We start from the raw sequence: 12327 nt of genomic DNA on the forward strand, positions 1-12327 counted from the left end.
TATTTTTGAGTCAATATTTTGGGCAGTCTATATTCTGTCCCTCGATATTTAGTCACTGAACCAGTCCAGGGGCTATCTCAAGGCTCAATGACCCCATACTCCACCATCTTTTGAACATCTGTCCTGTTGCAATCCCTGACATGGTCAGCCTGCCTGTAGATATTACTCTTGACAGGCAGACTGTCACCTGTGTCCACCTTATGTGCACAGCAGGTAGTCTGACTTGGTGTCAGGGAAAAGAGTTCCGGAAACTGGCTGAGAACTTGTCTGCAGTCAGCTTGTTGTTGGTCACTGAGGCTGTGTGCCAAGACTACTCTATCAACTGAACCATCAACAGGTTTGTGTGATAGGAGATCAGAGAGAGGGTCACTCTCTTCCTCCTGACCCTCATCAGTAGCCATGAGCAAGCTCATGTCAGCCATGTCTAAGTAAGTCTTTAGGCAGTTCACATGAAGCTACCTGTGGGAGTTTCTAGGAGTACCCAGGTCTACCAAGTAGGTGACTTTACCTTTCTCTTCTAGGATGGTATGGAGGCCACTCCACTTGTATTGGAGTGCTCTTGGGGCCACAGGCTCCAAGACCCATATTAATGCTCTGACTGGTAAACAGAAGAGCCTTTTGGTCATGCCACAACTTCTGACGTTGTTGGCTGGCCTCCCGGTTTCTGCTGGCCTTCTTCATGTACTCAGTCATGCCTGAACACAGTCCTAGCACATATTCCACAATGTCCTGCTTAGGAGGTTTCGGAGGCTGCTCCCATCCCTCCTTCACTAGACTAAGTGGACCCCTAACTAGATGTCCGAACAGAAGTTCAAATGGGCTGTAGCCCACTTGCTTTTGTGGAACCTCTCGGTAGGCAAGGTAATAGGACATCCCATTCCCTCCTGAGCTTGTCAGATAATCCTCTAGTCATATCTCAAAGGGTTGTGTTGAATCTGTCAACCAACCCATCACCCTGTGGATGGTAGAGTGTAGTGAATTTATAGTTGACAACGCACTTTTTCCACATTGCTTTCAAGTAGCCAGACATGAAGTTTGCACCTCAGTCTGACACCAACTCCTTAGGAAAGCTCACTCTGGAACAAATTCCTAAGAGGGCCTTGGCCACTGCAGGGGCTGTAGAGGAATACCTTCTGTGTATCTGGTGGCATGGTCCACCACCACAAGGATACAACTATTCCCAAATGCTATAGGAGGGTCAATGGAACCAACACTGTTGAGCCCTACCCTTCAAAGGGAACCCCCAAACACTGGTAGTAGGATTAAGGGGGCCTTTGTAGTACCATTTGGCTTGCCAGGTGACACAGGAGCAACAAAACTCCTTGGTATCTTCAGACATGTGGGGCCAGTGAAAGTGTGGGACAAGCCTGTCTCAAGTCTTGCTTTGCCCAAGATGCCCTCCAAAGGGTAAGTCATGTGCTAGGGTCAAGAGGAATTCCCTAAACTTCTGGGGAATGACCAAGCTCCTGGTGGCACAAGGTTTGTGTCCTAAGCCTCAGAATAAAGGAGTCCATCCTCCGAATAGACCTTTTGGATTCCACTGACATCCCCTGCTTCTGCAGCAGCTTGCTTTCTTAGGCTCTCAAGAGAGGGGCAGGATTTCTGCTCCCAAATCAACTGCTCCCTGGAGGGCCCCCTGCTCTCAGAAGCTCTGCCATGTCAGGCCCTCTGGGGCACTTACCTCACAAGGGGCAGGATCATCTCCCTGAGGAGATTGATCCTCAGTGGAAGTCTGGATGGAGGATAACTTCTTACTCTTCCTACCTCTCTTGTTAGGAGCTGTCTGAGCCATTATTTTAGGCTCCCGTGCTCCTTGCTGTCCTTGCGTCTTGGCCTGTGCTCTAGTTGTCACAAAACTAAATGGCAAACCAGTCCCTTGGATGTGTGCACCTTCAATGAAACCATATGTTTCCAATCCCAATTCCACCTTGTTCAAACACAAAAGATTCTGATGCTTGTTGACTTATGATTACTTCATCAATGTATTCATCCATCATTTTGTCGAGACGCACTGCTTTTTTATAAAACCCAATGCATTTCTGGTCAACCACAGACCCTTCTTCAGGGGTCTAGAAGAAAAATACAAGAACACCAGATCACACTCTGATATGTCATTGACTTCATCGAAAACATACATGAAATTCCTAGACATCAATTCTTATCTCCACAAACATAGTAAATACACATAAAAATGAATCACAATCCTAATCAGGAAAAACAGGTTCACATTAAATCCCGGATGTTACACATGGTCACTGTTGTTTATATAACAATCAGGGAGAGGGAAAGAGAAGAGGCTGTGATCCATTCGGCTTCCAGCAATCTAGTAATAATCAAAGGGAATGGATCACTTGTAGCTGGCACCAGGGTTCGGATAGTTGTTGCCGATATTGGTAAAAAACCCTCATTCACGTAAATTAGTTCGTGGGCGGTATATCTTGGTTCTCCGCCTTGATATTTAGATACGTGACAGCATCATCATCGGGTTTTTCCCATGATTCCTCCAACCCGGAGGGAACCACTGGCCGTTCCAGTAGTGATCAGGGAAAAAAAGGGGAAAAAAGTGAGAAGTGCTCAGGTGTTGTGATAGGTTAAAAATTCCTCTGGCTACCTATATTCAATTTTATTCCATTAGGTGCAGGGAAAAAAAGATAAAAAAGATAAAAAAAGATAAAAAACAGCTAGTTGCAGAAGGGATAGGTGATGTATCCGCTGCAGTTGTTAGTCTGAGTGATCGGTCACAATGCATAAGTTACCTACCTGCATTCTCCAATAGATATGACAAAGCACCATTTGCCCACGTACAGTGCAACACGTAAGCCGGTTCTGCATCGCTCGCTACGCACGCTCGCTACACTACTCACTGCGTTAAAAAATGATGCAACAACAAAGAGTGTGTCACACATAGGAAAAGTGTTGAAAGCTGTGGCCAAGGGACATACCCATGCACCATGCACAATGCACAGGGACTTGCCAAGTACAGACAAGGTAGATGACACTTGGCCCTGCTGTAGACAGCACAAGGCAATCCTGTGACCACTGTACACTCAAACACCAACTCCACATGCCACCTACCTACCACAGGAACTCACATTCACTGTCATGCCAGCATGCACCATGAGGGGATAGACACATCACCTGGTAGACCCAATGACAAATCACACCACACCCAACAGCATGCCCGGTCACACACACCCCCCCCCTTACACAAGCACACACCCCCGGGGCAGCCAATGCAAATTGGCACTCCCACAATGGATATGTGACACAACAAGACCAATCCATTGCCAAATAAGCATCCCAACACTCATTAGACAGGCCAAATAACCAGGAGTACATATCAATCTGTCCCCCGCAACATACCCATCCACAAGTGCACTGTGAGAGGAATGCTAGACATATCCAACTACCCAGAGGAACTGTGCCAACTTGAATATGTATGAAACATGGATGACGCATGAAACACCATTAACATTGTCTCTCTCTCACACACAGGGCAACGTCGTCGATCTCCCCCCAACACTGGGGGGGAAGAATCACAGGACCAGGCTCGGCATGACGATGATCCCACCGGCAGCGACGACTCTCACCACACCGTGGATGACCCCGACCAACCTGGCCCCTCTGGAGCCCAAGCACCTGCAGCACCTGCGTCAGGTACAACTGTGCCAACCACCACCCCCATTCCTGCCACATCCCAGGATTCACACAGGAGCCCTGCTCGAACACAACAACGCAGCCAGTCTGACCAGGAGGGACAAAGTACTCCGGGCACCCAGAGGGAGGCAGGCAACCCCGCAAATGCCATCCCTCAGGGGTCCCGGAGACCCGATGTGCCCACAACGGCAGGCCAGGCTCAAGTGGGCAGGGGTGGTGGGAGTGGAGGACGGCGGAGGCCCGAACCTGACCAGACAGCTGAGGAACCCGTTATGTCACACGTCCGCAACATCCTGGACACATACCGGCGTGACACCAGGGGCATCAGCCAGGTAGTGGAGACCCTCAATGAGATTAAGAACCTGCAGGCCGAGCAATATGCCAGTCAACAGCAACACCAAGGACGGATGGAGGCAAGACAGGCTGAGCTTGTGGCGGTGCTAACGGACATGAGCCGTTCACTCCGTCGGATTGGCGAAAACATGGGCAACCCTCCCTGTGCCACCAGGCGAAGATCACCACCAGCCACAGGGAGGGATCAGGAGGAGGAGGATTCGTCCAACGGAGCATCACAGACATTGTCACGGCCTGCTTCTGAGGGTCCCCCAAGGAAGGTGGGTCGTCCACGCAAAAGACCGTGAGAGTCAGCGGACCATCACCATCTCCCAGGTCACCTGGCCTGGCACCTGGCCCTCTGGCGCAACAGCAGCACATCATCCAATGACATTCTCTGCCACATGGACTTGCTGGTCACTGTCTGACCAATGTTGACAAAGACTGTGGCATGGACTCTGATGACTTCCAATGGCAAGGATCCCAACTCCCCCTGTGAACTTTGGATTACAGACACCCGGCGAGCACCTCTTTACATCCCCCCAAACACGTACCCCACCACTAATAAATATCATAAAAATCACGAGATGATGCCGTCATTTTGCATTATTCCATAACATGTGTGTGTTGGAAAGTCAAACCATGCCTGAGTTTTGAAGTAACTCCAACCATGCATACCCTGGGGTCTGAGTCTGGCACACGACACACATGGGTCACAATGTATCATCCAATACAGACATGGAGCACCATACTCACCCGTGATGGGCCCAACCAGCTGAGGGGGTGCCTGCACAACTGTGCGGACAGACCTATTTCGAAGAGCAACAGTCATGCGCAGAGGTCAGGGATCATGTGGAGTGTCCTGGGGTGGGAGTCCCAGGTATGTGTAGCCAGGTGGGAGAACTATGTCCTGCATGCTGGAGTCAGGTGGATGTGGAGAATGGTGGCCAGGCCAAGGTTGGATGCATGGAGATGGCACAATGGGGTCTTGGATGACAGTGCCACAAGGTTGTGTTGGGGTCGTGGTCGTGGGCTGCATCCTGAGTGTGGGCGTGGATTGTGAAGGTCATCCTGCAGCTGACAGTGATCCATTGCAGCTATCTCTGTTGGACAGTGATGTGGCTGGGATGCCAGATGTTGAAGCAGAGCTGTGCAGATGCACCCTGGATGTGGACAAGTATCATGGGAGTTGTAACGTACTTCTCCGTAGAGTGCAGGGTAGGATTAGACACGGATGTTGTAGTTGACCTGGGGGATGGTCTGTCTTGCCTTGAGGTGGATCGAACTGTGGATCTTGTGCATAATGCAGAGTGTGCTGAAGCCTGAGGTACAGATGCTGGTGATCAGCATAGCACATGTGAGCAAGCAATCCATGATGCACACCAGCTCGTGTGCCTGGACACTGTGTGCCTGTGCAGGGCCCTTGCGGGTGGGACACAAGCAGTTGACCCAGCTGTAAGGGGACAATCCGCAGATGAACACCTCAGTCGTGTACAAGTCCAGCATCAGGTGGCCGATGTTCAGCCATCTGTCAATGGATACCATGCATTATTCAATTTGAGAACTGGCAAGGACTGCGTCTTTGGGGAGGGTGAGGAGCACCTGGCTGGCAATGGGACACCAGATGATGATGAGATGCAGTGCGCATGTCATGGTGTAGAGGGGGATCCTGGACACATTGTAGACTGACACGCTGAGACATGATACCTGTGCCATGTGCCCCACAACGACACCATACTACATGGAGAGGCCTGGAGTACCACTCCCATGGCCTTGTTGGGGTACAGAGCCGGTGGGGAGTAGGAGGGACATTACCTGGTTGGTGTGACAGGGCCTGGAAGGCATGCCAGCGCTGTGTAGGCAGTTGGAGTTGCACACTCATTATGCAAAGGTGTTGTGTGGGCAATGAGCGCATGCCTGAGTGCATGCAAAAGATGTATTGGATGGACATTGCTTGGTGGGTGGCCTCAACATCATGGTGTAGCGTGATGTGGCACATGCAAGGACATGAGGCACGTGCAATGTGCACGTAGCATGTGCAGACGGTCCAGCCTTTGCCACCGCAACAGTGTCACACACAAGCGGATTACACCAAAATGAATGGGTGGAGGGAGGAAGGGGGGTGCGTCTTAGAGGTGTGTGTGTGAGGGCAAATATAGAAACTCTGTGTGCCCTTGCTGCAGGACCTGCAGCAGCAGGCGCCATGTTCTGAAAACCATGCCACAAGTTGCACACAAACACAAGCATGTCAGAAAGGACTACTGCAAAAGGTGTATGATAAGGAAGCAGTGTCTGGTTCAACATGGCACACACACAGACAATGGATGCACATGCAGCAAAGTGGCCGGTGTGGGGACTGCGATGCCAAAATACCTACACAGCCATGTACATCATGCACAATACGTATCATAATCCCTGACAAACAGCTTGCATCTTGCTACTCTACACATAGACTCATATGCACAATCTGTGATGACTATGCCAGACATGCCGCATGCACAGTGGCAAGAGACCTGCATTGACAGAGATGAGGCACCTTGGAGGCTGAGGGACACCTTTATTAGTCATGTTTGCCGGAAGGCAAATGCATCTATATTAACAGATGCACAGGTCATGTGGATGAACATGTGGGCCCTACACTGGCACCCCCCTTTGCACCACAGATGCAGGAAATCCATAGAACTGGCACACAAGTGACGGGTTTGAGACAAACATCCCGTGCTGCTCACGGAGAGGCTGCTATTCACCATTGAGCCTCTAATGGGGATGTCCCACACTATGTCAACCCGGTGCATCCCGTATGTTTCCGAGGGCAGTGTTACACACATTTATGCCTTCATCCCAATCCACAATCACATTACAGATGACTGTCACCAAGTGTGACTATCAATTCAGGTGAATCCAGCTCCATGTCATGTGCCCCATGGTGATTCTACATGTATGCAAAGTAACCAAACATGAACAGGAGCAGTGCACACACGTTCCAAACAATTAGCACACCCAAAAAGCCGTGCTGCATCCCTTACCCTAAGGAGAATTTTCGACATGTCCGTGCATGTTACGCTGTTTCAGCACACGTTGCTGTATTCATGAGGAATAGCAGGAGCACAACAATGCCATTAGCAGACAGCATGCGCAAATACCTGGGGATGAGAGACACACAAGAAGTGAGCCAAAAGAAGCACATCCGCATGCATGGGCATGTACTCGACACGTATAAGGTTGTCAACATGCTAGGTGAAAATAGTGTCTCAGGAAAGACATTCTTTTATTACACCATCACTTGAGTGACACATCCAAACACACCTCAGACTCACTTGCCATACATGCAGATGGACCCACACATTGCAACACATGCCACACAAGACTCAATGCGTGCACACTCAGACACTGCAACTCACCACTAAGCAAAGAAGTTGCGTATGAGCCGACTCCGGATGTCCTCTTCCTCCTCCTCCTCAAAATCACTTGCCTCGTTACCAAGCCCCTCATCCTCCATGGGTGGATGTTCCTGCTCATCCGGATCCAGGATGAGTGGCACAGCTTTCTCCACTGCCATGTTGTGCAGCATGCAGCACACGAGGAAGATTTTGCAGACCTTCACTGGTGCATATGGGAGTGCGCCGCCGGTCTTGTGGAGGCACCGGAATCGGCTCTTCAGGAGGCCAAAGGTCCTCTCTATCATTCGCCTGGTCTGCCCATGGGCGTTGTTGTACCGGTGATCGCCAGCCGTTCTGGGGTTGCGGAGAGGCGTGATCAGCCATGGCATGTTGGGATAGCCAGAGTCCCCTACATGGAAACATCATGGACAGAAGTGGGTCAGGAGAAGCAGTAAGACAGAAAGATTGTGGAAATATGGATTTTTCTGGTCAGTTATGTCCCCTATCTTGGACCCCAACGGTTCTATGTGCATGTTACAAGTACATGTATGTTCCCTCCAGTTCCAGTTATGAAGACGCAAATACATGTGCGTCCACCGTCAACATGTCCTCTGTCAGATCCGCCATGAATAGGCCGGATATTCCATTCCTAAGTACAAAAGGCCACCGGCTTTATATGGCTCACTTATGCCATTTTACAGTCCAGGCAAGTAGGCCCTGATTCTGTCATCAAAACTCTCCTTGCCTTCTGCCTCTGAAAGTTCCAGTCTGAGCCTGCATCTGTGACCATGAACCTTGTCTCATTCTCTGCGCGGCTCACGAAGCCTGACATCAGCCTATTCTCTGCCAAGAACTGTATTTCACCTTCGAATTATCTGCTTCCCCCTCAGCCGATGCATTCCTGCCTAGTAGTTTAAGTAAACATTCTTCCAGCTACCGAGCAAAAAGCCCGACTTCTCTGTCTTAATACAAGTAATTCATAGCCCTGTTACTATGGAAGATTCCTGCCCTCGCATTTAGTGTAGACACTTAGACGCTTGTACACGCACGCACAGTCAGTATAGAATAGATTCTGTTCGAGAGTCCTTCTTTATGGATAACATAGTTCTTTAAACATAGGATGTTAGATATGATTTGGGATTAGGTTGACTTGACCCCTCAGACTTCTTGTCTCCACATGTAGAGCTAAATGTCAAGTCCCCTTCACCCCCTAGTTACACATCAATTACACGTCATGCTGCTGCGCGCGCATCTATGCCAAGTATTATCTTATGGATCCACCTATAGGTGACATCATATCCAATTACGTTCCTTTTTACTCCTTATTACACCCATTTTCGGTTACGCAGACAACTCGTCATTTTCCTTATCAATTGTTACGCCTATTGTACTCGCTTCATTGAAATGTATGTACTATAAAAGTCATTTCATATCAATAATGTATGTACTTCACTTCCTGAACCTTCGTGGTGACGGAACTTGGAGCATCCGATTATAATCGAGTATTGGAATAAAGCCCATTCCGAACCTCTAATACCACGGATTATGCCTCTCATTTTTACTGAGCTATTTTATTATGTTTCTGTATCAAATTCAGTCCCGGTAAAGGAAATTTATTTACCACATGAATGGCGCCCGAACAGGGACACTTTCTCATCTCACGCGCCGGCGGTGCGTTGCAGGCCCGGTCTCCTGCCACAGCTGGACGGACAATAACGCGTACCAGCAGGATTTCCTGTATCTCCCTCCGGTCAAGCGGGGGCGACTGAGACTGCGATCAACACCCAGACGAGGCGGTGAGAAGTGCGAAGTATCCCGACCAGAGCCTAGCTGAGAGAGCAAGATCCGAGGTACACAGAGACCCACCAGTCCAAAGTCAAGCCCAGTGTCCGACGAGTCGAGTCCAGTCCGGTTCAAGTTCAAGTTACTGAGGCCTTCCGTTTCCGAAGCTACCCGGTGAGTACCATTGCTGGGGAGGCATTTCTGACGTGCACATAGGTTGTGCCGGTCAAGACGGGTTTGGGTACACAAATCCGGTCTGCACTGTTTTAGCAGTGTATCTGTACTGTTTAGCAGTATATCAAGTATTCCGAAGTGTCTAGTTATTGTCGAGAATTAAGCTTGGTGATTAGTTATGCAGACGATCATCATTGTTGTTTCAGTTAAAGGTTTAATGTTTAATGTTTAATATGTTTAAATACGTTCTGTATATTGTGGTATGAATGACTGATCATTATCGTGTTTATTGTATTAAGTCTGTTCAAAATCAAGTATCAGGTCAGTTGGTCAAAATCAAGTATAAGGTCAGTTCTCAATATGCCGTTCTTTTCGAAATTAAGACAGATCACTACAAGAAAAGGGGTTCTCGAAGAAGCCGTTCCTATTCCTCCTAGGGACACTCCAGGGTACTTCATGTATCATAAACATGGCTTAGATGCCATATTATTTCTTGATTTATGGGTAGACTACACCAAGGAATTACCAGAAAGTCAGAGGTGGCCCACAGCGGGAACCTGGGATGCAGAGTGCATCATGAAAGTAGAAGAAGAGTTATGGAAAAGGAAGGTCAGACAGTCACAGAAAGACGCCGTTGAGTTATGGCGTAAAGAATCTCATAGACGCACAGAAAAAGCACGTAGACAGGAAGAAAAGAATAAAGAGAATTCCAATAAAGTTCAAGAAAATCTATTAATTGAGGAAGGTATCCGAGTGAAATCAGAACAAGTAGACAGACAAAGAAATGCCCTTATGAATGGTATGTACCCCCTTCTGGCCGAAGGATTACCTAAGGCTACTCCAGAGATACCGAAAGACTTGCCAACCCCATTATTTCCAATAAAGGTACATCCAAGGGGGCATCCTAGAACCGCAGAAGATGTTTTTCTGTCCTCATATTTAGATGACGCAGCTCCCGAGTATGCTAATTCCGCCCCGCATAGACCGCATACCAGGGAGGTTCAACGCCAAGATCCAGTACCCGTATCGTTACAGCAACAAGTCCTGACACAAGTTCCGGCAAGCACATCTGTTTCTGCATCCGCTCCTACAGCTACTTCTATAGCTGTGTCCACACCTGTAGTTGCTGTGTCACGTTCGACGAATCCTTTCACACCCGACACCCCAGATGGGGCCACGGGAGGTGCTACCAATATTTTTTCTACGCCACCCAGAATAAATAAACTTACTTTTCAAGAGTCAGCACATTCACGTACACCCAAACTCATAAGTGCCCGTACGCTGAAGGAACTTCTTATAGATTGCAGATATGACCCCGTGCCCGGTAAAGAGGACGAAATGACCCTAGCATCATTACGTATCAGACGAGCCGCAGTGTATTTAGGGAAGTTACCAGGAATGACTGCGCATCTAGATAATATATACCATTTTGTCCAAACAGGGCGAGATCCAGAATGTATTCACAGAGCTATGGAATACCAGAAAGTAGAGATACAGGGGGAACTGTTACGTTTCCTCATAAACTGTGTGATCAGAAATCAAGACCGACCGGGGGTAGACCCGGAAGCAATGCAAATTCTTACAAGATGGAGCCAGAATATATCAGAAGGGAGACATGATAAACAAAATTGTATAATAGCCATGTGCCGAAAGATCCGTAAAGAAATAGAACGCCTACACGAAGAGAGATTAGAGGTAGACGAGTTCGAACAAAGCGAGGAAGAAGGGTCAGGACCGCCCACAGGACAGTCAGAAACTATAGCATATGTAGGTAAAAGAAGATCTTATAATAGTACGAGATGTCTTATTGACCCGATACGCCCGATATGTCCAGACAATAACAGGGGTTTCCCAACACCCATAGTCCATATAAGGTCTAACGAGCATTCGTTCCAAACAGCTGACAAACTACTCCGAGAACGAAGGGGTTATCATTTTCTCGATTCTATGGATGAACAAGATTTAGCCAGGGCAGCTGTCCATTGGGTGGACAGTCCCGGAAAATATAGTGATGATACAGTAGTACGCACATTTTTGAATCTCACCCCAGATGAACAGAGGTTAGCTGGGATTTATATGATTCAACAACTCATTATACTATATCGGAGTCAACATTCAGATCCTGGTCCCTTACCCGACATATTGACTGAATTACTCACGAATAGATGGAGAGGTTCAGGTACTAAATTAATTAAAGAAATTCTAGAATCAAGAAAGCAGTATATTCTTTTTGTATGTTCAGAACATGTTTCATTGCCCGTCAAGGAAAGAACCACGTATCACATGGATAGACAGAATCCCTTACGAGAAGTGCACCCAATAAAGGGCGAGGACAACGAGTTCAAGCGCGTATTTGTATACAAGCCCATATCGAAAATAGAATTGTTACAAATGAAGAAAGTGGTACCCAGTCATGACAAAGACCCAGCGGGTTTTCACCGAGAAATTAAAGACATGTTACTCATGGGGGAGTATACCTACCCCGACATTATGACAATATTAAAGGTATTGATGCCTGCTGGCATTTACGAGAAACTCAAGGAAAAGGAGTGGGAGGTAGGAGACCAAAAGATAGAATGGTCAGTGTTAGAAGCAGAAGAAAAGGCCCGAACTGCAGGAGCAGGACTTGGGGATAAAACTAAAGCACTACCAGGTTTATTAGTACAGGTACTGCCACGCTTATTAACTACGAAAAAGGAAGACTGGGGTACAATTTCAGCCTGTAAACAGAAGCAAGATGAGGACACTAGTGATTACTATGCCCGATTTGAAAAATGTTTCGGTATAAATAGTGGCATAAAAGCAAGTAGCGAATCATACCCACATCTGTTTGTAACAAAATTAGTAGAAAATGCCCTGCCCCCAGTAAAGAATAGAGTGTTAAAATTCGAGAGTACCTGGCAAGGTAACACTCCATCACAAATGTTACAAATGTTACAGTACCATCACAATAGAATTAGAGAAGAACAAGAACATGAACACAGACGCATGAAAGACACGA

This window comes from Triturus cristatus, chromosome 1_1 (genome assembly GCF_964204655.1).
Source record: "Triturus cristatus chromosome 1_1, aTriCri1.1, whole genome shotgun sequence".
In the NCBI taxonomy this organism is placed as follows: Eukaryota; Metazoa; Chordata; class Amphibia; order Caudata; family Salamandridae; genus Triturus; species Triturus cristatus.